The 22703-nt window shown below is 37.4% G+C and overlaps 54 non-coding genes across 54 annotated transcripts; all 54 read right to left on the bottom strand.

Moving 5' to 3' along the window:
• Positions 1 to 148: 148 nt before the first annotated feature.
• Trnap-cgg (transfer RNA proline (anticodon CGG)) lies at positions 149 to 220 on the bottom strand. Its single transcript has one exon. It is a non-coding gene; the product is annotated as a tRNA-Pro (tRNA).
• Positions 221 to 539: 319 nt separating this feature from the next.
• Positions 540 to 611, bottom strand: Trnap-ugg (transfer RNA proline (anticodon UGG)). Its single transcript has one exon. It is a non-coding gene; the product is annotated as a tRNA-Pro (tRNA).
• Positions 612 to 779: 168 nt separating this feature from the next.
• Positions 780 to 851, bottom strand: Trnap-agg (transfer RNA proline (anticodon AGG)). The gene has a single exon. It is a non-coding gene; the product is annotated as a tRNA-Pro (tRNA).
• Positions 852 to 1170: 319 nt separating this feature from the next.
• Trnap-ugg (transfer RNA proline (anticodon UGG)) lies at positions 1171 to 1242 on the bottom strand. Its single transcript has one exon. It is a non-coding gene; the product is annotated as a tRNA-Pro (tRNA).
• Positions 1243 to 1438: 196 nt separating this feature from the next.
• Positions 1439 to 1510, bottom strand: Trnap-agg (transfer RNA proline (anticodon AGG)). Its single transcript has one exon. It is a non-coding gene; the product is annotated as a tRNA-Pro (tRNA).
• A 406-nt stretch (positions 1511 to 1916) lies between these two features.
• Trnap-cgg (transfer RNA proline (anticodon CGG)) lies at positions 1917 to 1988 on the bottom strand. Its single transcript has one exon. It is a non-coding gene; the product is annotated as a tRNA-Pro (tRNA).
• Positions 1989 to 2307: 319 nt separating this feature from the next.
• On the bottom strand, positions 2308 to 2379 carry Trnap-ugg (transfer RNA proline (anticodon UGG)). Its single transcript has one exon. It is a non-coding gene; the product is annotated as a tRNA-Pro (tRNA).
• A 168-nt stretch (positions 2380 to 2547) lies between these two features.
• On the bottom strand, positions 2548 to 2619 carry Trnap-agg (transfer RNA proline (anticodon AGG)). Its single transcript has one exon. It is a non-coding gene; the product is annotated as a tRNA-Pro (tRNA).
• Positions 2620 to 2787: 168 nt separating this feature from the next.
• Positions 2788 to 2859, bottom strand: Trnap-agg (transfer RNA proline (anticodon AGG)). The gene has a single exon. It is a non-coding gene; the product is annotated as a tRNA-Pro (tRNA).
• Positions 2860 to 3187: 328 nt separating this feature from the next.
• Trnap-ugg (transfer RNA proline (anticodon UGG)) lies at positions 3188 to 3259 on the bottom strand. The gene has a single exon. It is a non-coding gene; the product is annotated as a tRNA-Pro (tRNA).
• Positions 3260 to 4098: 839 nt separating this feature from the next.
• On the bottom strand, positions 4099 to 4170 carry Trnap-ugg (transfer RNA proline (anticodon UGG)). The gene has a single exon. It is a non-coding gene; the product is annotated as a tRNA-Pro (tRNA).
• A 168-nt stretch (positions 4171 to 4338) lies between these two features.
• Positions 4339 to 4410, bottom strand: Trnap-agg (transfer RNA proline (anticodon AGG)). Its single transcript has one exon. It is a non-coding gene; the product is annotated as a tRNA-Pro (tRNA).
• A 320-nt stretch (positions 4411 to 4730) lies between these two features.
• Positions 4731 to 4802, bottom strand: Trnap-ugg (transfer RNA proline (anticodon UGG)). Its single transcript has one exon. It is a non-coding gene; the product is annotated as a tRNA-Pro (tRNA).
• Positions 4803 to 5476: 674 nt separating this feature from the next.
• Positions 5477 to 5548, bottom strand: Trnap-cgg (transfer RNA proline (anticodon CGG)). The gene has a single exon. It is a non-coding gene; the product is annotated as a tRNA-Pro (tRNA).
• A 319-nt stretch (positions 5549 to 5867) lies between these two features.
• On the bottom strand, positions 5868 to 5939 carry Trnap-ugg (transfer RNA proline (anticodon UGG)). Its single transcript has one exon. It is a non-coding gene; the product is annotated as a tRNA-Pro (tRNA).
• A 168-nt stretch (positions 5940 to 6107) lies between these two features.
• Trnap-agg (transfer RNA proline (anticodon AGG)) lies at positions 6108 to 6179 on the bottom strand. The gene has a single exon. It is a non-coding gene; the product is annotated as a tRNA-Pro (tRNA).
• A 319-nt stretch (positions 6180 to 6498) lies between these two features.
• Trnap-ugg (transfer RNA proline (anticodon UGG)) lies at positions 6499 to 6570 on the bottom strand. Its single transcript has one exon. It is a non-coding gene; the product is annotated as a tRNA-Pro (tRNA).
• A 196-nt stretch (positions 6571 to 6766) lies between these two features.
• Trnap-agg (transfer RNA proline (anticodon AGG)) lies at positions 6767 to 6838 on the bottom strand. Its single transcript has one exon. It is a non-coding gene; the product is annotated as a tRNA-Pro (tRNA).
• Positions 6839 to 7244: 406 nt separating this feature from the next.
• On the bottom strand, positions 7245 to 7316 carry Trnap-cgg (transfer RNA proline (anticodon CGG)). The gene has a single exon. It is a non-coding gene; the product is annotated as a tRNA-Pro (tRNA).
• Positions 7317 to 7874: 558 nt separating this feature from the next.
• On the bottom strand, positions 7875 to 7946 carry Trnap-agg (transfer RNA proline (anticodon AGG)). The gene has a single exon. It is a non-coding gene; the product is annotated as a tRNA-Pro (tRNA).
• Positions 7947 to 8114: 168 nt separating this feature from the next.
• Trnap-agg (transfer RNA proline (anticodon AGG)) lies at positions 8115 to 8186 on the bottom strand. Its single transcript has one exon. It is a non-coding gene; the product is annotated as a tRNA-Pro (tRNA).
• Positions 8187 to 8514: 328 nt separating this feature from the next.
• Positions 8515 to 8586, bottom strand: Trnap-ugg (transfer RNA proline (anticodon UGG)). The gene has a single exon. It is a non-coding gene; the product is annotated as a tRNA-Pro (tRNA).
• An 839-nt stretch (positions 8587 to 9425) lies between these two features.
• Positions 9426 to 9497, bottom strand: Trnap-ugg (transfer RNA proline (anticodon UGG)). The gene has a single exon. It is a non-coding gene; the product is annotated as a tRNA-Pro (tRNA).
• Positions 9498 to 9665: 168 nt separating this feature from the next.
• Trnap-agg (transfer RNA proline (anticodon AGG)) lies at positions 9666 to 9737 on the bottom strand. The gene has a single exon. It is a non-coding gene; the product is annotated as a tRNA-Pro (tRNA).
• Positions 9738 to 10057: 320 nt separating this feature from the next.
• Positions 10058 to 10129, bottom strand: Trnap-ugg (transfer RNA proline (anticodon UGG)). The gene has a single exon. It is a non-coding gene; the product is annotated as a tRNA-Pro (tRNA).
• A 673-nt stretch (positions 10130 to 10802) lies between these two features.
• On the bottom strand, positions 10803 to 10874 carry Trnap-cgg (transfer RNA proline (anticodon CGG)). The gene has a single exon. It is a non-coding gene; the product is annotated as a tRNA-Pro (tRNA).
• Positions 10875 to 11193: 319 nt separating this feature from the next.
• Trnap-ugg (transfer RNA proline (anticodon UGG)) lies at positions 11194 to 11265 on the bottom strand. Its single transcript has one exon. It is a non-coding gene; the product is annotated as a tRNA-Pro (tRNA).
• Positions 11266 to 11433: 168 nt separating this feature from the next.
• On the bottom strand, positions 11434 to 11505 carry Trnap-agg (transfer RNA proline (anticodon AGG)). Its single transcript has one exon. It is a non-coding gene; the product is annotated as a tRNA-Pro (tRNA).
• A 320-nt stretch (positions 11506 to 11825) lies between these two features.
• Trnap-ugg (transfer RNA proline (anticodon UGG)) lies at positions 11826 to 11897 on the bottom strand. The gene has a single exon. It is a non-coding gene; the product is annotated as a tRNA-Pro (tRNA).
• A 673-nt stretch (positions 11898 to 12570) lies between these two features.
• Trnap-cgg (transfer RNA proline (anticodon CGG)) lies at positions 12571 to 12642 on the bottom strand. Its single transcript has one exon. It is a non-coding gene; the product is annotated as a tRNA-Pro (tRNA).
• Positions 12643 to 12961: 319 nt separating this feature from the next.
• Positions 12962 to 13033, bottom strand: Trnap-ugg (transfer RNA proline (anticodon UGG)). The gene has a single exon. It is a non-coding gene; the product is annotated as a tRNA-Pro (tRNA).
• A 168-nt stretch (positions 13034 to 13201) lies between these two features.
• On the bottom strand, positions 13202 to 13273 carry Trnap-agg (transfer RNA proline (anticodon AGG)). Its single transcript has one exon. It is a non-coding gene; the product is annotated as a tRNA-Pro (tRNA).
• Positions 13274 to 13591: 318 nt separating this feature from the next.
• On the bottom strand, positions 13592 to 13663 carry Trnap-ugg (transfer RNA proline (anticodon UGG)). The gene has a single exon. It is a non-coding gene; the product is annotated as a tRNA-Pro (tRNA).
• Positions 13664 to 14337: 674 nt separating this feature from the next.
• Trnap-cgg (transfer RNA proline (anticodon CGG)) lies at positions 14338 to 14409 on the bottom strand. Its single transcript has one exon. It is a non-coding gene; the product is annotated as a tRNA-Pro (tRNA).
• Positions 14410 to 14728: 319 nt separating this feature from the next.
• Positions 14729 to 14800, bottom strand: Trnap-ugg (transfer RNA proline (anticodon UGG)). The gene has a single exon. It is a non-coding gene; the product is annotated as a tRNA-Pro (tRNA).
• Positions 14801 to 14968: 168 nt separating this feature from the next.
• Positions 14969 to 15040, bottom strand: Trnap-agg (transfer RNA proline (anticodon AGG)). The gene has a single exon. It is a non-coding gene; the product is annotated as a tRNA-Pro (tRNA).
• Positions 15041 to 15207: 167 nt separating this feature from the next.
• Positions 15208 to 15279, bottom strand: Trnap-agg (transfer RNA proline (anticodon AGG)). The gene has a single exon. It is a non-coding gene; the product is annotated as a tRNA-Pro (tRNA).
• A 337-nt stretch (positions 15280 to 15616) lies between these two features.
• Trnap-ugg (transfer RNA proline (anticodon UGG)) lies at positions 15617 to 15688 on the bottom strand. The gene has a single exon. It is a non-coding gene; the product is annotated as a tRNA-Pro (tRNA).
• Positions 15689 to 16093: 405 nt separating this feature from the next.
• Positions 16094 to 16165, bottom strand: Trnap-agg (transfer RNA proline (anticodon AGG)). The gene has a single exon. It is a non-coding gene; the product is annotated as a tRNA-Pro (tRNA).
• Positions 16166 to 16592: 427 nt separating this feature from the next.
• Positions 16593 to 16664, bottom strand: Trnap-cgg (transfer RNA proline (anticodon CGG)). Its single transcript has one exon. It is a non-coding gene; the product is annotated as a tRNA-Pro (tRNA).
• Positions 16665 to 16983: 319 nt separating this feature from the next.
• Positions 16984 to 17055, bottom strand: Trnap-ugg (transfer RNA proline (anticodon UGG)). The gene has a single exon. It is a non-coding gene; the product is annotated as a tRNA-Pro (tRNA).
• A 168-nt stretch (positions 17056 to 17223) lies between these two features.
• Positions 17224 to 17295, bottom strand: Trnap-agg (transfer RNA proline (anticodon AGG)). Its single transcript has one exon. It is a non-coding gene; the product is annotated as a tRNA-Pro (tRNA).
• Positions 17296 to 17614: 319 nt separating this feature from the next.
• Trnap-ugg (transfer RNA proline (anticodon UGG)) lies at positions 17615 to 17686 on the bottom strand. The gene has a single exon. It is a non-coding gene; the product is annotated as a tRNA-Pro (tRNA).
• Positions 17687 to 18360: 674 nt separating this feature from the next.
• On the bottom strand, positions 18361 to 18432 carry Trnap-cgg (transfer RNA proline (anticodon CGG)). Its single transcript has one exon. It is a non-coding gene; the product is annotated as a tRNA-Pro (tRNA).
• Positions 18433 to 18751: 319 nt separating this feature from the next.
• Positions 18752 to 18823, bottom strand: Trnap-ugg (transfer RNA proline (anticodon UGG)). The gene has a single exon. It is a non-coding gene; the product is annotated as a tRNA-Pro (tRNA).
• A 168-nt stretch (positions 18824 to 18991) lies between these two features.
• On the bottom strand, positions 18992 to 19063 carry Trnap-agg (transfer RNA proline (anticodon AGG)). The gene has a single exon. It is a non-coding gene; the product is annotated as a tRNA-Pro (tRNA).
• Positions 19064 to 19383: 320 nt separating this feature from the next.
• Positions 19384 to 19455, bottom strand: Trnap-ugg (transfer RNA proline (anticodon UGG)). Its single transcript has one exon. It is a non-coding gene; the product is annotated as a tRNA-Pro (tRNA).
• Positions 19456 to 19623: 168 nt separating this feature from the next.
• Positions 19624 to 19695, bottom strand: Trnap-agg (transfer RNA proline (anticodon AGG)). The gene has a single exon. It is a non-coding gene; the product is annotated as a tRNA-Pro (tRNA).
• Positions 19696 to 19863: 168 nt separating this feature from the next.
• Positions 19864 to 19935, bottom strand: Trnap-agg (transfer RNA proline (anticodon AGG)). Its single transcript has one exon. It is a non-coding gene; the product is annotated as a tRNA-Pro (tRNA).
• A 328-nt stretch (positions 19936 to 20263) lies between these two features.
• Positions 20264 to 20335, bottom strand: Trnap-ugg (transfer RNA proline (anticodon UGG)). The gene has a single exon. It is a non-coding gene; the product is annotated as a tRNA-Pro (tRNA).
• An 839-nt stretch (positions 20336 to 21174) lies between these two features.
• On the bottom strand, positions 21175 to 21246 carry Trnap-ugg (transfer RNA proline (anticodon UGG)). Its single transcript has one exon. It is a non-coding gene; the product is annotated as a tRNA-Pro (tRNA).
• Positions 21247 to 21414: 168 nt separating this feature from the next.
• Trnap-agg (transfer RNA proline (anticodon AGG)) lies at positions 21415 to 21486 on the bottom strand. Its single transcript has one exon. It is a non-coding gene; the product is annotated as a tRNA-Pro (tRNA).
• A 320-nt stretch (positions 21487 to 21806) lies between these two features.
• Positions 21807 to 21878, bottom strand: Trnap-ugg (transfer RNA proline (anticodon UGG)). Its single transcript has one exon. It is a non-coding gene; the product is annotated as a tRNA-Pro (tRNA).
• Positions 21879 to 22552: 674 nt separating this feature from the next.
• Positions 22553 to 22624, bottom strand: Trnap-cgg (transfer RNA proline (anticodon CGG)). Its single transcript has one exon. It is a non-coding gene; the product is annotated as a tRNA-Pro (tRNA).
• Between the last annotated feature and the right edge of the window lie 79 nt (positions 22625 to 22703).

Below are 22703 nucleotides of genomic sequence, written 5' to 3'. Positions count from 1 at the left end.
AGGACTTTTAATGTTAACACCTAGAAATATTTAAATATGGACTCGTACGGGAATTTATTTACCGGACGATATTTATTAAAGACAAACATACAGTTTAAATGCGAAATGAAATATTTGTGAATGTTGACAGCTAAAATTTAGTAAATATGGGCTCGTCCGGGAATGGAACCCGGGACCTCTCGCACCCGAAGCGAGAATCATACCTCTAGACCAACGAGCCACGATAAGATATTAGGTTATTTTTTACGTAGGCGCATAAGATGAATTTTTGTGAATGTTGTGAGTTAAATTTAGTAAATATGGATTCGATCGGGATTTGTAGAACAACGAGCCACAATAACAGTAAGAGATATCTTTTACTTCAGTGCTTAACACGAATATTTAAGTATGTAGACAGCTAAAATTTGTAAAACACGGGCTCGTCCGGGATTTGTATTATACCCACAGACCAACCATCTACCATAACCTATAAAGTTATTTTTACCTAAGTGCATAAGAAGAATATTTATAAATGTAGACAGCTAAAATCACTAAAATATGGGCTCGTCCGGGATTTGAACCCGGGACCTCTCGCACCCAAAGCGAGAATCATACCCCTAGACCAACGAGCCACGATAACATATTAAGTTATTTTTTACGTTAGTGCATAAGACGAATATTTGTGAATGTAGACAGCTAAAATTGGTTAAACATGGGCTCGATAACAGGCAGAGTTATATTTTACGTGAATGCTTAACACGAATATTTGTTCTTGAAGACAGCTAAAATTTGTAAAGTACGGGCTCGTCCGGGATTTGAACCCGGGACCTCTCGCACCCTAAGCGAGAATCATACCCCTAGACCAACGAGCCACGATAAGAAATTAAGTTATTTTTTACGTTAGTGCATAAGACTAATATTTGTAAATGTTTAGAGCAAAAATTTATTAAATATGGTTTCGATCGGGATTTGTAGAACAACGAGCCACGATAACAGATAGAATTATCTTTAACTTAAGTGAATAACACGAATATTGAGCATGTACAGGGCTAGAATTTGTTAAATATGGGCTCGCCCGGGAATTGTATCATACCCATAGATCAACGAGCTACGATAAGGTATAAAGTTATTTTTACCTAAGTGCATAAGAAGAATATTTATAAATGTAGACAGCTAAAATCACTAAAATATGGGCTCGTCCGGGATTTGAACCCGGGACCTCTCGCACCCAAAGCGAGAATCATACCCCTAGACCAACGAGCCACGATAACATACTAAGTTATTTTTTACGTTAGTGCATTAGACGAATATTTGTGAATGTTGAAACCTAAAATTTAGTAAATATGGATTCGATCGGGATTTGTAGAACAACGAGCCACGATAACAGGCAGAGTTATCTTTTACTTGAATGCTTAACACGAATGTTTGTTCATGAAGACAGCTAAAATTTGTAAAGTACGGGATCGTCCGGGATTCGAACCCGCGACCTCTCGCACCCTAAGCGAGAATCATACCGCTAGACCAACGAGCCACTTTTATCGGCACGAATAGTTCTTCCTGAGTGCGTAAGACGATGTTTATCAAGCACAAGCCTACACTTCAAATAAAGAAATAGGTAAAAAATTAACATACAGTCTTGTTCGGGGTTATAACCTGGAGCTTCTAGAGCTCGAAGAAAGATTGCAGCCATAGTCCAAGAATGAACGCAGTAACATAATTGTTGATTCATTTCCTGAGAGTATTAGGCGATGATTATTATGGAAAAGTATTACTTCAATTGAGGAGTAGTAGGACTTTTAATGTTAACAGCTAAAAATATTTAAATATGGACTCGTACGGGAATTTATTTACCGGACGATATTTATTAAAGACAAACATACAGTTTAATGGCGAAATGAAATATTTGTGAATGTTGACAGCTAAAATTTAGTAAATATGGGCTCGTCCGGGAATTGAACCCGGGACCTCTCGCACCCGAAGCGAGAATCATACCTCTAGACCAACGAGCCACCATAAGATATTAGGTTATTTTTTACGTAAGCGCATAAGATGAATTTTTGTGAATGTTGTGAGTTAAATTTAGTAAATATGGATTCGATCGGGATTTGTAGAACAACGAGCCACAATAACAGTAAGAGATATCTTTTACTTCAGTGCTTAACACGAATATTTAAGTATGTAGACAGCTAAAATTTGTAAAATACGGGCTCGTCCGGGATTTGTATTATACCCACAGACCAACCATCTACCATAACCTATAAAGTTATTTTTACCTAAGTGCATAAGAAGAATATTTATAAATGTAGACAGCTAAAATCACTAAAATATGGGCTCGTCCGGGATTTGAACCCGGGACCTCTCGCACCCAAAGCGAGAATCAAACCCCTAGACCAACGAGCCACGATAACATATTAAGTTATTTTTTACGTTAGTGCATAAGACGAATATTTGTGAATGTAGACAGCTAAAATTGGTTAAACATGGGCTCGATAACAGGCAGAGTTATATTTTACGTGAATGCTTAACACGAATATTTGTTCTTGAAGACAGCTAAAATTTGTAAAGTACGGGCTCGTCCGGGATTTGAACCCGGGACCTCTCGCACCCTAAGCGAGAATCATACCCCTAGACCAACGAGCCACGATGAGAAATTAAGTTATTTTTTACGTTAGTGCATAAGACGAGTATTTGTGAATGTAGACAGCTAAAATTGGTTAAACATGGGCTCGATAACAGGCAGAGTTATATTTTACGTGAATGCTTAACACGAATATTTGTTCTTGAAGACAGCTAAAATTTGTAAAGTACGGGCTCGTCCGGGATTTGAACCCGGGACCTCTCGCACCCTAAGCGAGAATCATACCCCTAGACCAACGAGCCACGATAAGAAATTAGGTTATTTTTTACGTTAGTGCATAAGACTAATATTTGTAAATGTTTAGAGCTAAAATTTATTAAATATGGTTTCGATCGGGATTTGTATAACAACGAGCCACGATAACAGATAGAATTATCTTTAACTTAAGTGAATAACACGAATATTGAGCATGTACAGGGCTAGAATTTGTTAAATATGGGCTCGCCCGGGAATTGTATCATACCCATAGATCAACGAGCTACGATAAGGTATAAAGTTATTTTTACCTAAGTGCATAAGAAGAATATTTATAAATATAGACAGCTAAAATCACTAAAATCACTAAAATATGGGCTCGTCCGGGATTTGAACCCGGGACCTCTCGCACCCAAAGCGAGAATCATACCCCTAGACCAACGAGCCACGATAACATACTAAGTTATTTTTTACGTTAGTGCATTAGACGAATATTTGTGAATGTTGAAACCTAAAATTTAGTAAATATGGATTCGATCGGGATTTGTAGAACAACGAGCCACGATAACGGATAGAGTTATCTTTTACTTAAGTGAATAACACGTTATAACCTGGAGCTTCTAGAGCTCGAAGAAAGATTGCAGCCATAGTCCAAGAATGCACGCAGTAACATAAATGTTGATTCATTTCCTGAGAGTATTAGGCGATGATTATCATGGAAAAGTATTACTTCAATTGAGGAATAGTAGGACTTTTAATGTTAACAGCTAAAAATATTTAAATATGGACTCGTACGGGAATTTATTTACCGGACGATATTTATTAAAGACAAACATACAGTTTAATGGCGAAATGAAATATTTGTGAATGTTGACAGCTAAAATTTAGTAAATATGGGCTCGTCCGGGAATTGAACCCGGGACCTCTCGCACCCGAAGCGAGAATCATAACTCTAGACCATCGAGCCACGATAAGATATTAGGTTATTTTTTACGTAAGGGCATAAGATGAATTTTTGTGAATGTTGTGAGTTAAATTTAGTAAATATGGATTCGATCGGGATTTGTAGAACAACGAGCCACAATAACAGTAAGAGATATCTTTTACTTCAGTGCTTAACACGAATATTTAAGTATGTAGACAGCTAAAATTTGTAAAACACGGGCTCGTCCGGGATTTGTATTATACCCACAGACCAACCATCTACCATAACCTATAAAGTTATTTTTACCTAAGTGCATAAGAAGAATATTTATAAATGTAGACAGCTAAAATCACTAAAATATGGGCTCGTCCGGGATTTGAACCCGGGACCTCTCGCACCCAAAGCGAGAATCATACCCCTAGACCAACGAGCCACGATAACATATTAAGTTATTTTTTACGTTAGTGCATAAGACGAATATTTGTGAATGTAGACAGCTAAAATTGGTTAAACATGGGCTCGATAACAGGCAGAGTTATATTTTACGTGAATGCTTAACACGAATATTTGTTCTTGAAGACAGCTAAAATTTGTAAAGTACGGGCTCGTCCGGGATTTGAACCCGGGACCTCTCGCACCCTAAGCGAGAATCATACCCCTAGACCAACGAGCCACGATAAGAAATTAAGTTATTTTTTACGTTAGTGCATAAGACTAATATTTGTAAATGTTTAGAGCAAAAATTTATTAAATATGGTTTCGATCGGGATTTGTAGAACAACGAGCCACGATAACAGATAGAATTATCTTTAACTTAAGTGAATAACACGAATATTGAGCATGTACAGGGCTAGAATTTGTTAAATATGGGCTCGCCCGGGAATTGTATCATACCCATAGATCAACGAGCTATGAATAAGGTATAAAGTTATTTTTACCTAAGTGCATAAGAAGAATATTTATAAATGTAGACAGCTAAAATCACTAAAATATGGGCTCGTCCGGGATTTGAACCCGGGACCTCTCGCACCCAAAGCGAGAATCATACCCCTAGACCAACGAGCCACGATAACATACTAAGTTATTTTTTACGTTAGTGCATTAGACGAATATTTGTGAATGTTGAAACCTAAAGTTTAGTAAATATGGATTCGATCGGGATTTGTAGAACAACGAGCAACGATAACAGGCAGAGTTATCTTTTACTTGAATGCTTAACACGAATGTTTGTTCATGAAGACAGCTAAAATTTGTAAAGTACGGGATCGTCCGGGATTTGAACCCGCGACCTCTCGCACCCTAAGCGAGAATCATACCGCTAGACCAACGAGCCACTTTTATCGGCACGAATAGTTATTCCTGAGTGCGTAAGACGATGTTTATCAAGCACAAGCCTACACTTCAAATAAAGAAATAGGTAAAAAATTAACATACAGTCTTGTTCGGGGTTATAACCTGGAGCTTCTAGAGCTCGAAGAAAGATTGCAGCCATAGTCCAAGAATGCACGCAGTAACATAATTGTTGATTCATTTCCTGAGAGTATTAGGCGATGATTATCATGGAAAAGTATTACTTCAATTGAGGAATAGTAGGACTTTTAATGTTAACACCTAGAAATATTTAAATATGGACTCGTACGGGAATTTATTTACCGGACGATATTTATTAAAGACAAACATACAGTTTAAATGCGAAATGAAATATTTGTGAATGTTGACAGCTAAAATTTAGTAAATATGGGCTCGTCCGGGAATGGAACCCGGGACCTCTCGCACCCGAAGCGAGAATCATACCTCTAGACCAACGAGCCACGATAAGATATTAGGTTATTTTTTACGTAGGCGCATAAGATGAATTTTTGTGAATGTTGTGAGTTAAATTTAGTAAATATGGATTCGATCGGGATTTGTAGAACAACGAGCCACAATAACAGTAAGAGATATCTTTTACTTCAGTGCTTAACACGAATATTTAAGTATGTAGACAGCTAAAATTTGTAAAACACGGGCTCGTCCGGGATTTGTATTATACCCACAGACCAACCATCTACCATAACCTATAAAGTTATTTTTACCTAAGTGCATAAGAAGAATATTTATAAATGTAGACAGCTAAAATCACTAAAATATGGGCTCGTCCGGGATTTGAACCCGGGACCTCTCGCACCCAAAGCGAGAATCATACCCCTAGACCAACGAGCCACGATAACATATTAAGTTATTTTTTACGTTAGTGCATAAGACGAATATTTGTGAATGTAGACAGCTAAAATTGGTTAAACATGGGCTCGATAACAGGCAGAGTTATATTTTACGTGAATGCTTAACACGAATATTTGTTCTTGAAGACAGCTAAAATTTGTAAAGTACGGGCTCGTCCGGGATTTGAACCCGGGACCTCTCGCACCCTAAGCGAGAATCATACCCCTAGACCAACGAGCCACGATAAGAAATTAAGTTATTTTTTACGTTAGTGCATAAGACTAATATTTGTAAATGTTTAGAGCAAAAATTTATTAAATATGGTTTCGATCGGGATTTGTAGAACAACGAGCCACGATAACAGATAGAATTATCTTTAACTTAAGTGAATAACACGAATATTGAGCATGTACAGGGCTAGAATTTGTTAAATATGGGCTCGCCCGGGAATTGTATCATACCCATAGATCAACGAGCTACGATAAGGTATAAAGTTATTTTTACCTAAGTGCATAAGAAGAATATTTATAAATGTAGACAGCTAAAATCACTAAAATATGGGCTCGTCCGGGATTTGAACCCGGGACCTCTCGCACCCAAAGCGAGAATCATACCCCTAGACCAACGAGCCACGATAACATACTAAGTTATTTTTTACGTTAGTGCATTAGACGAATATTTGTGAATGTTGAAACCTAAAATTTAGTAAATATGGATTCGATCGGGATTTGTAGAACAACGAGCCACGATAACAGGCAGAGTTATCTTTTACTTGAATGCTTAACACGAATGTTTGTTCATGAAGACAGCTAAAATTTGTAAAGTACGGGATCGTCCGGGATTCGAACCCGCGACCTCTCGCACCCTAAGCGAGAATCATACCGCTAGACCAACGAGCCACTTTTATCGGCACGAATAGTTCTTCCTGAGTGCGTAAGACGATGTTTATCAAGCACAAGCCTACACTTCAAATAAAGAAATAGGTAAAAAATTAACATACAGTCTTGTTCGGGGTTATAACCTGGAGCTTCTAGAGCTCGAAGAAAGATTGCAGCCATAGTCCAAGAATGAACGCAGTAACATAATTGTTGATTCATTTCCTGAGAGTATTAGGCGATGATTATTATGGAAAAGTATTACTTCAATTGAGGAGTAGTAGGACTTTTAATGTTAACAGCTAAAAATATTTAAATATGGACTCGTACGGGAATTTATTTACCGGACGATATTTATTAAAGACAAACATACAGTTTAATGGCGAAATGAAATATTTGTGAATGTTGACAGCTAAAATTTAGTAAATATGGGCTCGTCCGGGAATTGAACCCGGGACCTCTCGCACCCGAAGCGAGAATCATACCTCTAGACCAACGAGCCACCATAAGATATTAGGTTATTTTTTACGTAAGCGCATAAGATGAATTTTTGTGAATGTTGTGAGTTAAATTTAGTAAATATGGATTCGATCGGGATTTGTAGAACAACGAGCCACAATAACAGTAAGAGATATCTTTTACTTCAGTGCTTAACACGAATATTTAAGTATGTAGACAGCTAAAATTTGTAAAATACGGGCTCGTCCGGGATTTGTATTATACCCACAGACCAACCATCTACCATAACCTATAAAGTTATTTTTACCTAAGTGCATAAGAAGAATATTTATAAATGTAGACAGCTAAAATCACTAAAATATGGGCTCGTCCGGATTTGAACCCGGGACCTCTCGCACCCAAAGCGAGAATCAAACCCCTAGACCAACGAGCCACGATAACATATTAAGTTATTTTTTACGTTAGTGCATAAGACGAATATTTGTGAATGTAGACAGCTAAAATTGGTTAAACATGGGCTCGATAACAGGCAGAGTTATATTTTACGTGAATGCTTAACACGAATATTTGTTCTTGAAGACAGCTAAAATTTGTAAAGTACGGGCTCGTCCGGGATTTGAACCCGGGACCTCTCGCACCCTAAGCGAGAATCATACCCCTAGACCAACGAGCCACGATGAGAAATTAAGTTATTTTTTACGTTAGTGCATAAGACGAGTATTTGTGAATGTAGACAGCTAAAATTGGTTAAACATGGGCTCGATAACAGGCAGAGTTATATTTTACGTGAATGCTTAACACGAATATTTGTTCTTGAAGACAGCTAAAATTTGTAAAGTACGGGCTCGTCCGGGATTTGAACCCGGGACCTCTCGCACCCTAAGCGAGAATCATACCCCTAGACCAACGAGCCACGATAAGAAATTAGGTTATTTTTTACGTTAGTGCATAAGACTAATATTTGTAAATGTTTAGAGCTAAAATTTATTAAATATGGTTTCGATCGGGATTTGTATAACAACGAGCCACGATAACAGATAGAATTATCTTTAACTTAAGTGAATAACACGAATATTGAGCATGTACAGGGCTAGAATTTGTTAAATATGGGCTCGCCCGGGAATTGTATCATACCCATAGATCAACGAGCTACGATAAGGTATAAAGTTATTTTTACCTAAGTGCATAAGAAGAATATTTATAAATATAGACAGCTAAAATCACTAAAATCACTAAAATATGGGCTCGTCCGGGATTTGAACCCGGGACCTCTCGCACCCAAAGCGAGAATCATACCCCTAGACCAACGAGCCACGATAACATACTAAGTTATTTTTTACGTTAGTGCATTAGACGAATATTTGTGAATGTTGAAACCTAAAATTTAGTAAATATGGATTCGATCGGGATTTGTAGAACAACGAGCCACGATAACGGATAGAGTTATCTTTTACTTAAGTGAATAACACGTTATAACCTGGAGCTTCTAGAGCTCGAAGAAAGATTGCAGCCATAGTCCAAGAATGCACGCAGTAACATAAATGTTGATTCATTTCCTGAGAGTATTAGGCGATGATTATCATGGAAAAGTATTACTTCAATTGAGGAATAGTAGGACTTTTAATGTTAACAGCTAAAAATATTTAAATATGGACTCGTACGGGAATTTATTTACCGGACGATATTTATTAAAGACAAACATACAGTTTAATGGCGAAATGAAATATTTGTGAATGTTGACAGCTAAAATTTAGTAAATATGGGCTCGTCCGGGAATTGAACCCGGGACCTCTCGCACCCGAAGCGAGAATCATAACTCTAGACCATCGAGCCACGATAAGATATTAGGTTATTTTTTACGTAAGGGCATAAGATGAATTTTTGTGAATGTTGTGAGTTAAATTTAGTAAATATGGATTCGATCGGGATTTGTAGAACAACGAGCCACAATAACAGTAAGAGATATCTTTTACTTCAGTGCTTAACACGAATATTTAAGTATGTAGACAGCTAAAATTTGTAAAACACGGGCTCGTCCGGGATTTGTATTATACCCACAGACCAACCATCTACCATAACCTATAAAGTTATTTTTACCTAAGTGCATAAGAAGAATATTTATAAATGTAGACAGCTAAAATCACTAAAATATGGGCTCGTCCGGGATTTGAACCCGGGACCTCTCGCACCCAAAGCGAGAATCATACCCCTAGACCAACGAGCCACGATAACATATTAAGTTATTTTTTACGTTAGTGCATAAGACGAATATTTGTGAATGTAGACAGCTAAAATTGGTTAAACATGGGCTCGATAACAGGCAGAGTTATATTTTACGTGAATGCTTAACACGAATATTTGTTCTTGAAGACAGCTAAAATTTGTAAAGTACGGGCTCGTCCGGGATTTGAACCCGGGACCTCTCGCACCCTAAGCGAGAATCATACCCCTAGACCAACGAGCCACGATAAGAAATTAAGTTATTTTTTACGTTAGTGCATAAGACTAATATTTGTAAATGTTTAGAGCAAAAATTTATTAAATATGGTTTCGATCGGGATTTGTAGAACAACGAGCCACGATAACAGATAGAATTATCTTTAACTTAAGTGAATAACACGAATATTGAGCATGTACAGGGCTAGAATTTGTTAAATATGGGCTCGCCCGGGAATTGTATCATACCCATAGATCAACGAGCTATGAATAAGGTATAAAGTTATTTTTACCTAAGTGCATAAGAAGAATATTTATAAATGTAGACAGCTAAAATCACTAAAATATGGGCTCGTCCGGGATTTGAACCCGGGACCTCTCGCACCCAAAGCGAGAATCATACCCCTAGACCAACGAGCCACGATAACATACTAAGTTATTTTTTACGTTAGTGCATTAGACGAATATTTGTGAATGTTGAAACCTAAAGTTTAGTAAATATGGATTCGATCGGGATTTGTAGAACAACGAGCAACGATAACAGGCAGAGTTATCTTTTACTTGAATGCTTAACACGAATGTTTGTTCATGAAGACAGCTAAAATTTGTAAAGTACGGGATCGTCCGGGATTTGAACCCGCGACCTCTCGCACCCTAAGCGAGAATCATACCGCTAGACCAACGAGCCACTTTTATCGGCACGAATAGTTCTTCCTGAGTGCGTAAGACGATGTTTATCAAGCACAAGCCTACACTTCAAATAAAGAAATAGGTAAAAAATTAACATACAGTCTTGTTCGGGGTTATAACCTGGAGCTTCTAGAGCTCGAAGAAAGATTGCAGCCATAGTCCAAGAATGCACGCAGTAACATAATTGTTGATTCATTTCCTGAGAGTATTAGGCGATGATTATCATGGAAAAGTATTACTTCAATTGAGGAATAGTAGGACTTTTAATGTTAACAGCTAAAAATATTTAAATATGGACTCGTACGGGAATTTATTTACCGGACGATATTTATTAAAGACAAACATACAGTTTAAATGCGAAATGAAATATTTGTGAATGTGACAGCTAAAATTTAGTAAATATGGGCTCGTCCGGGAATTGAACCCGGGACCTCTCGCACCCGAAGCGAGAATCATACCTCTAGACCAACGAGCCACGATAAGATATTAGGTTATTTTTTACGTAAGCGCATAAGATGAATTTTTGTGAATGTTGTGAGTTAAATTTAGTAAATATGGATTCGATCGGGATTTGTAGAACAACGAGCCACAATAACAGTAAGAGATATCTTTTACTTCAGTGCTTAACACGAATATTTAAGTATGTAGACAGCTAAAATTTGTAAAACACGGGCTCGTCCGGGATTTGTATTATACCCACAGACCAACCATCTACCATAACCTATAAAGTTATTTTTACCTAAGTGCATAAGAAGAATATTTATAAATGTAGACAGCTAAAATCACTAAAATATGGGCTCGTCCGAGATTTGAACCCGGGACCTCTCGCACCCAAAGCGAGAATCATACCCCTAGACCAACGAGCCACGATAACATATTAAGTTATTTTTTACGTTAGTGCATAAGACGAATATTTGTGAATGTAGACAGCTAAAATTGGTTAAACATGGGCTCGATAACAGGCAGAGTTATATTTTACGTGAATGCTTAACACGAATATTTTTTCTTGAAGACAGCTAAAATTTGTAAAGTACGGGCTCGTCCGGGATTTGAACCCGGGACCTCTCGCACCCTAAGCGAGAATCATACCCCTAGACCAACGAGCCACGATAAGGAATTAAGTTATTTTTTACGTTAGTGCATAAGACTAATATTTGTAAATGTTTAGAGCAAAAATTTATTAAATATGGTTTCGATCGGGATTTGTAGAACAACGAGCCACGATAACAGATAGAATTATCTTTAACTTAAGTGAATAACACGAATATTGAGCATGTACAGGGCTAGAATTTGTTAAATATGGGCTCGCCCGGGAATTGTATCATACCCATAGATCAACGAGCTATGAATAAGGTATAAAGTTATTTTTACCTAAGTGCATAAGAAGAATATTTATAAATGTAGACAGCTAAAATCACTAAAATATGGGCTCGTCCGGGATTTGAACCCGGGACCTCTCGCACCCAAAGCGAGAATCATACCCCTAGACCAACGAGCCACGATAACATACTAAGTTATTTTTTACGTTAGTGCATTAGACGAATATTTGTGAATGTTGAAACCTAAAATTTAGTAAATATGGATTCGATCGAGATTTGTAGAACAACGAGCAACGATAACAGGCAGAGTTATCTTTTACTTGAATGCTTAACACGAATGTTTGTTCATGAAGACAGCTAAAATTTGTAAAGTACGGGATCGTCCGGGATTTGAACCCGCGACCTCTCGCACCCTAAGCGAGAATCATACCGCTAGACCAACGAGCCACTTTTATCGGCACGAATAGTTATTCCTGAGTGCGTAAGACGATGTTTATCAAGCACAAGCCTACACTTCAAATAAAGAAATAGGTAAAAAATTAACATACAGTCTTGTTCGGGGTTATAACCTGGAGCTTCTAGAGCTCGAAGAAAGATTGCAGCCATAGTCCAAGAATGCACGCAGTAACATAATTGTTGATTCATTTCCTGAGAGTATTAGGCGATGATTATCATGGAAAAGTATTACTTCAATTGAGGAATAGTAGGACTTTTAATGTTACACCTAGAAATATTTAAATATGGACTCGTACGGGAATTTATTTACCGGACGATATTTATTAAAGACAAACATACAGTTTAAATGCGAAATGAAATATTTGTGAATGTTGACAGCTAAAATTTAGTAAATATGGGCTCGTCCGGGAATGGAACCCGGGACCTCTCGCACCCGAAGCGAGAATCATACCTCTAGACCAACGAGCCACGATAAGTTATTAGGTTATTTTTTACGTAAGCGCATAAGATGAATTTTTGTGAATATTGTGAGTTAAATTTAGTAAATATGGATTCGATCGGGATTTGTAGAACAACGAGCCACAATAACAGTAAGAGATATCTTTTACTTCAGTGCTTAACACGAATATTTAAGTATGTAGACAGCTAAAATTTGTAAAACACGGGCTCGTCCGGGATTTGTATTATACCCACAGACCAACCATCTACCATAACCTATAAAGTTATTTTTACCTAAGTGCATAAGAAGAATATTTATAAATGTAGACAGCTAAAATCACTAAAATATGGGCTCGTCCGGGATTTGAACCCGGGACCTCTCGCACCCAAAGCGAGAATCATACCCCTAGACCAACGAGCCACGATAACATATTAAGTTATTTTTTACGTTAGTGCATAAGACGAATATTTGTGAATGTAGACAGCTAAAATTGGTTAAACATGGGCCCGATAACAGGCAGAGTTATATTTTACGTGAATGCTTAACACGAATATTTGTTCTTGAAGACAGCTAAAATTTGTAAAGTACGGGCTCGTCCGGGATTTGAACCCGGGACCTCTCGCACCCTAAGCGAGAATCATACCCCTAGACCAACGAGCCACGATAAGAAATTAAGTTATTTTTTACGTTAGTGCATAAGACTAATATTTGTAAATGTTTAGAGCAAAAATTTATTAAATATGGTTTCGATCGGGATTTGTAGAACAACGAGCCACGATAACAGATAGAATTATCTTTAACTTAAGTGAATAACACGAATATTGAGCATGTACAGGGCTAGAATTGTTAAATATGGGCTCGCCCGGGAATTGTATCATACCCATAGATCAACGAGCTACGATAAGGTATAAAGTTATTTTTACCTAAGTGCATAAGAAGAATATTTATAAATGTAGACAGCTAAAATCACTAAAATATGGGCTCGTCCGGGATTTGAACCCGGGACCTCTCGCACCCAAAGCGAGAATCATACCCCTAGACCAACGAGCCACGATAACATACTAAGTTATTTTTTACGTTAGTGCATTAGACGAATATTTGTGAATGTTGAAACCTAAAATTTAGTAAATATGGATTCGATCGGGATTTGTAGAACAACGAGCCACGATAACAGGCAGAGTTATCTTTTACTTGAATGCTTAACACGAATGTTTGTTCATGAAGACAGCTAAAATTTGTAAAGTACGGGATCGTCCGGGATTCGAACCCGCGACCTCTCGCACCCTAAGCGAGAATCATACCGCTAGACCAACCAGCCACTTTTATCGGCACGAATAGTTCTTCCTGAGTGCGTAAGACGATGTTTATCAAGCACAAGCCTACACTTCAAATAAAGAAATAGGTAAAAAATTAACATACAGTCTTGTTCGGGGTTATAACCTGGAGCTTCTAGAGCTCGAAGAAAGATTGCAGCCATAGTCCAAGAATGAACGCAGTAACATAATTGTTGATTCATTTCCTGAGAGTATTAGGCGATGATTATTATGGAAAAGTATTACTTCAATTGAGGAATAGTAGGACTTTTAATGTTAACAGCTAAAAATATTTAAATATGGACTCGTACGGGAATTTATTTACCGGACGATATTTACTAAAGACAAACATACAGTTTAATGGCGAAATGAAATATTTGTGAATGTTGACAGCTAAAATTTAGTAAATATGGGCTCGTCCGGGAATTGAACCCGGGACCTCTCGCACCCGAAGCGAGAATCATACCTCTAGACCAACGAGCCACGATAAGATATTAGGTTATTTTTTACGTAAGCGCATAAGATGAATTTTTGTGAATGTTGTGAGTTAAATTTAGTAAATATGGATTCGATCGGGATTTGTAGAACAACGAGCCACAATAACAGTAAGAGATATCTTTTACTTCAGTGCTTAACACGAATATTTAAGTATGTAGACAGCTAAAATTTGTAAAACACGGGCTCGTCCGGGATTTGTATTATACCCACAGACCAACCATCTACCATAACCTATAAAGTTATTTTTACCTAAGTGCATAAGAAGAATATTTATAAATGTAGACAGCTAAAATCACTAAAATATGGGCTCGTCCGGGATTTGAACCCGGGACCTCTCGCACCCAAAGCGAGAATCAAACCCCTAGACCAACGAGCCACGATAACATATTAAGTTATTTTTTACGTTAGTGCATAAGACGAATATTTGTGAATGTAGACAGCTAAAATTGGTTAAACATGGGCTCGATAACAGGCAGAGTTATATTTTACGTGAATGCTTAACACGAATATTTGTTCTTGAAGACAGCTAAAATTTGTAAAGTACGGGCTCGTCCGGGATTTGAACCCGGGACCTCTCGCACCCTAAGCGAGAATCATACCCCTAGACCAACGAGCCACGATGAGAAATTAAGTTATTTTTTACGTTAGTGCATAAGACGAGTATTTGTGAATGTAGACAGCTAAAATTGGTTAAACATGGGCTCGATAACAGGCAGAGTTATATTTTACGTGAATGCTTAACACGAATATTTGTTCTTGAAGACAGCTAAAATTGTAAAGTACGGGCTCGTCCGGGATTTGAACCCGGGACCTCTCGCACCCTAAGCGAGAATCATACCCCTAGACCAACGAGCCACGATAAGAAATTAAGTTATTTTTTACGTTAGTGCATAAGACTAATATTTGTAAATGTTTAGAGCTAAAATTTATTAAATATGGTTTCGATCGGGATTTGTATAACAACGAGCCACGATAACAGATAGAATTATCTTTAACTTAAGTGAATAACACGAATATTGGGCATGTACAGGGCTAGAATTTGTTAAATATGGGCTCGCCCGGGAATTGTATCATACCCATAGATCAACGAGCTACGATAAGGTATAAAGTTATTTTTACCTAAGTGCATAAGAAGAATATTTATAAATGTAGACAGCTAAAATCACTAAAATCACTAAAATCACTAAAATATGGGCTCGTCCGGGATTTGAACCCGGGACCTCTCGCACCCAAAGCGAGAATCATACCCCTAGACCAACGAGCCACGATAACATACTAAGTTATTTTTTACGTTAGTGCATTAGACGAATATTTGTGAATGTTGAAACCTAAAATTTAGTAAATATGGATTCGATCGGGATTTGTAGAACAACGAGCCACGATAACGGATAGAGTTATCTTTTACTTAAGTGAATAACACGAATATTGAGCATGTAAAGAGCTAAAATTTGTTAAATATGGGCTCGCCCGGGAATTGTATCATACCCATAGACCAACGAGCTACGATAAGATATAAAGTTATTTTTACCTAAGTGCATAAGACGAATATTTGTGTATGTAGACAGCTAAAATTGGTTAAACATGGGCTCGATAACAGGCAGAGTTATATTTTACATGAATGCTTAACACGAATATTTGTTCTTGAAGACAGCTAAAATTTGTAAAGTACGGGCTCGTCCGGGATTTGAACCCGGTACCTCTCGCACCCTAAGCAAGAATCATACCCCTAGACCAACGAGCCACGATAAGAAATTAAGTTATTTTTTACGTTAGTGCATAAGACTAATATTTGTAAATGTTTAGAGCTAAAATTTAGTAAATATGCTTTCGATCGGGATTTGTAGAACAACTTAATTAACATACAGTCTTGTTCGGGGTTATAACCTGGAGCTTCTAGAGCTCGAAGAAAGATTGCAGCCATAGTCCAAGAATGCACGCAGTAACATAATTGTTGATTCATTTCCTGAGAGTATTAGGCGATGATTATCATGGAAAAGTATTACTTCAATTGAGGAATAGTAGGACTTTTAATGTTAACAGCTAAAAATATTTAAATATGGACTCGTACGGGAATTTATTTACCGGACGATATTTATTAAAGACAAACATACAGTTTAAATGCGAAATGAAATATTTGTGAATGTTGACAGCTAAAATTTAGTAAATATAGGCTCGTCCGGGAATTGAACCCGGGACCTCTCGCACCCGAAGCGAGAATCATACCTCTAGACCAACGAGCCACGATAAGACATTAGGTTATTTTTTACGTAAGCGCATAAGATGAATTTTTGTGAATGTTGTGAGTTAAATTTAGTAAATATGGATTCGATCGGGATTTGTAGAACAACGAGCCACAATAACAGTAAGATATATCTTTTACTTCAGTGCTTAACACGAATATTTAAGCATGTAGACAGCTAAAATTTGTAAAACACGGGCTCGTCCTGGATTTGTATTATACCCACAGACCAACCATCTACCATAACCTATAAAGTTATTTTTACCTAAGTGCATAAGAAGAATATTTATAAATGTAGACAGCTAAAGTCACTAAAATATGGGCTCGTCCGGGATTTGAACCCGGGACCTCTCGCACCCAAAGCGAGAATCATACCCCTAGACCAACGAGCCACGATAACATATTAAGTTATTTTTTACGTTAGTGCATAAGACGAATATTTGTGAATGTAGAAAGCTAAAATTGGTTAAACATGGGCTCGATAACAGGCAGAGTTATATTTTACGGGAATGCTTAACACGAATATTTGTTCTTGAAGACAGCTAAAATTTGTAAAGTACGGGCTCGTCCGGGATTTGAACCCGGGACCTCTCGCACCCTAAGCGAGAATCATACCCCTAGACCAACGAGCCACGATAAGAAATTAAGTTATTTTTTACGTTAGTGCATAAGACTAATATTTGTAAATGTTTAGATCTAAAATTTAGTAAATATGGTTTCGATCGGGATTTGTAGAACAACGAGCCACGATAACAGATAGATTTATCTTTAACTTAAGTGAATAACACGAATATTGAGCATGTAAAGGGCTAGAATTTGTTAAATATGGGCTCGCCCGGAAATTGTATCATACCCATAGATCAACGAGCTACGATAAAATATAAAGTTATTTTTACCTGAGTGCATAAGAAGAATATTTATAAATGTAGACAGCTAAAATCACTAAAATATGGGCTCGTCCGGGATTTGAACCCGGGACCTCTCGCACCCAAAGCGAGAATCATACCCCTAGACCAACGAGCCACGATAACATACTAAGTTATTTTTTACGTTAGTGCATTAGACGAATATTTGTGAATGTTGAAACCTAAAGTTTAGTAAATATGGATTCGATCGGGATTTGTAGAACAACGAGCAACGATAACAGGCAGAGTTATCTTTTACTTGAATGCTTAACACGAATGTTTGTTCATGAAGACAGCTAAAATTTGTAAATTACGGGATCGTCCGGGATTTGAACCCGCGACCTCTCGCACCCTAAGCGAGAATCATACCGCTAGACCAACGAGCCACTTTTATCGGCACGAATAGTTCTTCCTGAGTGCGTAAGACGATGTTTATCAAGCACAAGCCTACACTTCAAATAAAGAAATAGGTAAAAAATTAACATACAGTCTTGTTCGGGGTTATAACCTGGAGCTTCTAGAGCTCGAAGAAAGATTGCAGCCATAGTCCAAGAATGCACGCAGTAACATAATTGTTGATTCATTTCCTGAGAGTATTAGGCGATGATTATCATGGAAAAGTATTACTTCAATTGAGGAATAGTAGGACTTTTAATGTTAACAGCTAAAAATATTTAAATATGGACTCGTACGGGAATTTATTTACCGGACGATATTTATTAAAGACAAACATACAGTTTAAATGCGAAATGAAATATTTGTGAATGTTGACAGCTAAAATTTAGTAAATATGGGCTCGTCCGGGAATTGAACCCGGGACCTCTCGCACCCGAAGCGAGAATCATACCTCTAGACCAACGAGCCACGATAAGATATTAGGTTATTTTTTACGTAAGCGCATAAGATGAATTTTTGTGAATGTTGTGAGTTAAATTTAGTAAATATGGATTCGATCGGGATTTGTAGAACAACGAGCCACAATAACAGTAAGAGATATCTTTTACTTCAGTGCTTAACACGAATATTTAAGTATGTAGACAGCTAAAATTTGTAAAACACGGGCTCGTCCGGGATTTGTATTATACCCACAGACCAACCATCTACCATAACCTATAAAGTTATTTTTACCTAAGTGCATAAGAAGAATATTTATAAATGTAGACAGCTAAAATCACTAAAATATGGGCTCGTCCGAGATTTGAACCCGGGACCTCTCGCACCCAAAGCGAGAATCATACCCCTAGACCAACGAGCCACGATAACATATTAAGTTATTTTTTACGTTAGTGCATAAGACGAATATTTGTGAATGTAGACAGATAAAATTGGTTAAACATGGGCTCGATAACAGGCAGAGTTATATTTTACGTGAATGCTTAACACGAATATTTTTTCTTGAAGACAGCTAAAATTTGTAAAGTACGGGCTCGTCCGGGATTTGAACCCGGGACCTCTCGCACCCTAAGCGAGAATCATACCCCTAGACCAACGAGCCACGATAAGAAATTAAGTTATTTTTTACGTTAGTGCATAAGACTAATATTTGTAAATGTTTAGAGCAAAAATTTATTAAATATGGTTTCGATCGGGATTTGTAGAACAACGAGCCACGATAACAGATAGAATTATCTTTAACTTAAGTGAATAACACGAATATTGAGCATGTACAGGGCTAGAATTTGTTAAATATGGGCTCGCCCGGGAATTGTATCATACCCATAGATCAACGAGCTATGAATAAGGTATAAAGTTATTTTTACCTAAGTGCATAAGAAGAATATTTATAAATGTAGACAGCTAAAATCACTAAAATATGGGCTCGTCCGGGATTTGAACCCGGGACCTCTCGCACCCAAAGCGAGAATCATACCCCTAGACCAACGAGCCACGATAACATATTAAGTTATTTTTTACGTTAGTGCATAAGACGAATATTTGTGAATGTAGACAGCTAAAATTGGTTAAACATGGGCTCGATAACAGGCAGAGTTATATTTTACGTGAATGCTTAACACGAATATTTGTTCTTGAAGACAGCTAAAATTTGTAAAGTACGGGCTCGTCCGGGATTTGAACCCGGGACCTCTCGCACCCTAAGCGAGAATCATACCCCTAGACCAACGAGCCACGATGAGAAATTAAGTTATTTTTTACGTTAGTGCATAAGACGAGTATTTGTGAATGTAGACAGCTAAAATTGGTTAAACATGGGCTCGATAACAGGCAGAGTTATATTTTACGTGAATGCTTAACACGAATATTTGTTCTTGAAGACAGCTAAAATTTGTAAAGTACGGGCTCGTCCGGGATTTGAACCCGGGACCTCTCGCACCCTAAGCGAGAATCATACCCCTAGACCAACGAGCCACGATAAGAAATTAGGTTATTTTTTACGTTAGTGCATAAGACTAATATTTGTAAATGTTTAGAGCTAAAATTTATTAAATATGGTTTCGATCGGGATTTGTATAACAACGAGCCACGATAACAGATAGAATTATCTTTAACTTAAGTGAATAACACGAATATTGAGCATGTACAGGGCTAGAATTTGTTAAATATGGGCTCGCCCGGGAATTGTATCATACCCATAGATCAACGAGCTACGATAAGGTATAAAGTTATTTTTACCTAAGTGCATAAGAAGAATATTTATAAATATAGACAGCTAAAATCACTAAAATCACTAAAATATGGGCTCGTCCGGGATTTGAACCCGGGACCTCTCGCACCCAAAGCGAGAATCATACCCCTAGACCAACGAGCCACGATAACATACTAAGTTATTTTTTACGTTAGTGCATTAGACGAATATTTGTGAATGTTGAAACCTAAAATTTAGTAAATATGGATTCGATCGGGATTTGTAGAACAACGAGCCACGATAACGGATAGAGTTATCTTTTACTTAAGTGAATAACACGTTATAACCTGGAGCTTCTAGAGCTCGAAGAAAGATTGCAGCCATAGTCCAAGAATGCACGCAGTAACATAAATGTTGATTCATTTCCTGAGAGTATTAGGCGATGATTATCATGGAAAAGTATTACTTCAATTGAGGAATAGTAGGACTTTTAATGTTAACAGCTAAAAATATTTAAATATGGACTCGTACGGGAATTTATTTACCGGACGATATTTATTAAAGACAAACATACAGTTTAATGGCGAAATGAAATATTTGTGAATGTTGACAGCTAAAATTTAGTAAATATGGGCTCGTCCGGGAATTGAACCCGGGACCTCTCGCACCCGAAGCGAGAATCATAACTCTAGACCATCGAGCCACGATAAGATATTAGGTTATTTTTTACGTAAGGGCATAAGATGAATTTTTGTGAATGTTGTGAGTTAAATTTAGTAAATATGGATTCGATCGGGATTTGTAGAACAACGAGCCACAATAACAGTAAGAGATATCTTTTACTTCAGTGCTTAACACGAATATTTAAGTATGTAGACAGCTAAAATTTGTAAAACACGGGCTCGTCCGGGATTTGTATTATACCCACAGACCAACCATCTACCATAACCTATAAAGTTATTTTTACCTAAGTGCATAAGAAGAATATTTATAAATGTAGACAGCTAAAATCACTAAAATATGGGCTCGTCCGGGATTTGAACCCGGGACCTCTCGCACCCAAAGCGAGAATCATACCCCTAGACCAACGAGCCACGATAACATATTAAGTTATTTTTTACGTTAGTGCATAAGACGAATATTTGTGAATGTAGACAGCTAAAATTGGTTAAACATGGGCTCGATAACAGGCAGAGTTATATTTTACGTGAATGCTTAACACGAATATTTGTTCTTGAAGACAGCTAAAATTTGTAAAGTACGGGCTCGTCCGGGATTTGAACCCGGGACCTCTCGCACCCTAAGCGAGAATCATACCCCTAGACCAACGAGCCACGATAAGAAATTAAGTTATTTTTTACGTTAGTGCATAAGACTAATATTTGTAAATGTTTAGAGCAAAAATTTATTAAATATGGTTTCGATCGGGATTTGTAGAACAACGAGCCACGATAACAGATAGAATTATCTTTAACTTAAGTGAATAACACGAATATTGAGCATGTACAGGGCTAGAATTTGTTAAATATGGGCTCGCCCGGGAATTGTATCATACCCATAGATCAACGAGCTATGAATAAGGTATAAAGTTATTTTTACCTAAGTGCATAAGAAGAATATTTATAAATGTAGACAGCTAAAATCACTAAAATATGGGCTCGTCCGGGATTTGAACCCGGGACCTCTCGCACCCAAAGCGAGAATCATACCCCTAGACCAACGAGCCACGATAACATACTAAGTTATTTTTTACGTTAGTGCATTAGACGAATATTTGTGAATGTTGAAACCTAAAGTTTAGTAAATATGGATTCGATCGGGATTTGTAGAACAACGAGCAACGATAACAGGCAGAGTTATCTTTTACTTGAATGCTTAACACGAATGTTTGTTCATGAAGACAGCTAAAATTTGTAAAGTACGGGATCGTCCGGGATTTGAACCCGCGACCTCTCGCACCCTAAGCGAGAATCATACCGCTAGACCAACGAGCCACTTTTATCGGCACGAATAGTTCTTCCTGAGTGCGTAAGACGATGTTTATCAAGCACAAGCCTACACTTCAAATAAAGAAATAGGTAAAAAATTAACATACAGTCTTGTTCGGGGTTATAACCTGGAGCTTCTAGAGCTCGAAGAAAGATTGCAGCCATAGTCCAAGAATGCACGCAGTAACATAATTGTTGATTCATTTCCTGAGAGTATTAGGCGATGATTATCATGGAAAAGTATTACTTCAATTGAGGAATAGTAGGACTTTTAATGTTAACAGCTAAAAATATTTAAATATGGACTCGTACGGGAATTTATTTACCGGACGATATTTATTAAAGACAAACATACAGTTTAAATGCGAAATGAAATATTTGTGAATGTTGACAGCTAAAATTTAGTAAATATGGGCTCGTCCGGGAATTGAACCCGGGACCTCTCGCACCCGAAGCGAGAATCATACCTCTAGACCAACGAGCCACGATAAGATATTAGGTTATTTTTTACGTAAGCGCATAAGATGAATTTTTGTGAATGTTGTGAGTTAAATTTAGTAAAT

This window comes from Ciona robusta, chromosome 12, assembly GCF_009617815.1.
Source record: "Ciona robusta chromosome 12, ASM961781v2".
NCBI lineage: Eukaryota > Metazoa > Chordata > Ascidiacea > Phlebobranchia > Cionidae > Ciona > Ciona robusta.
The sequence above is the reverse complement of the archived record's forward strand: the minus strand, read 5'-3'. Positions and strand labels throughout refer to the sequence as shown.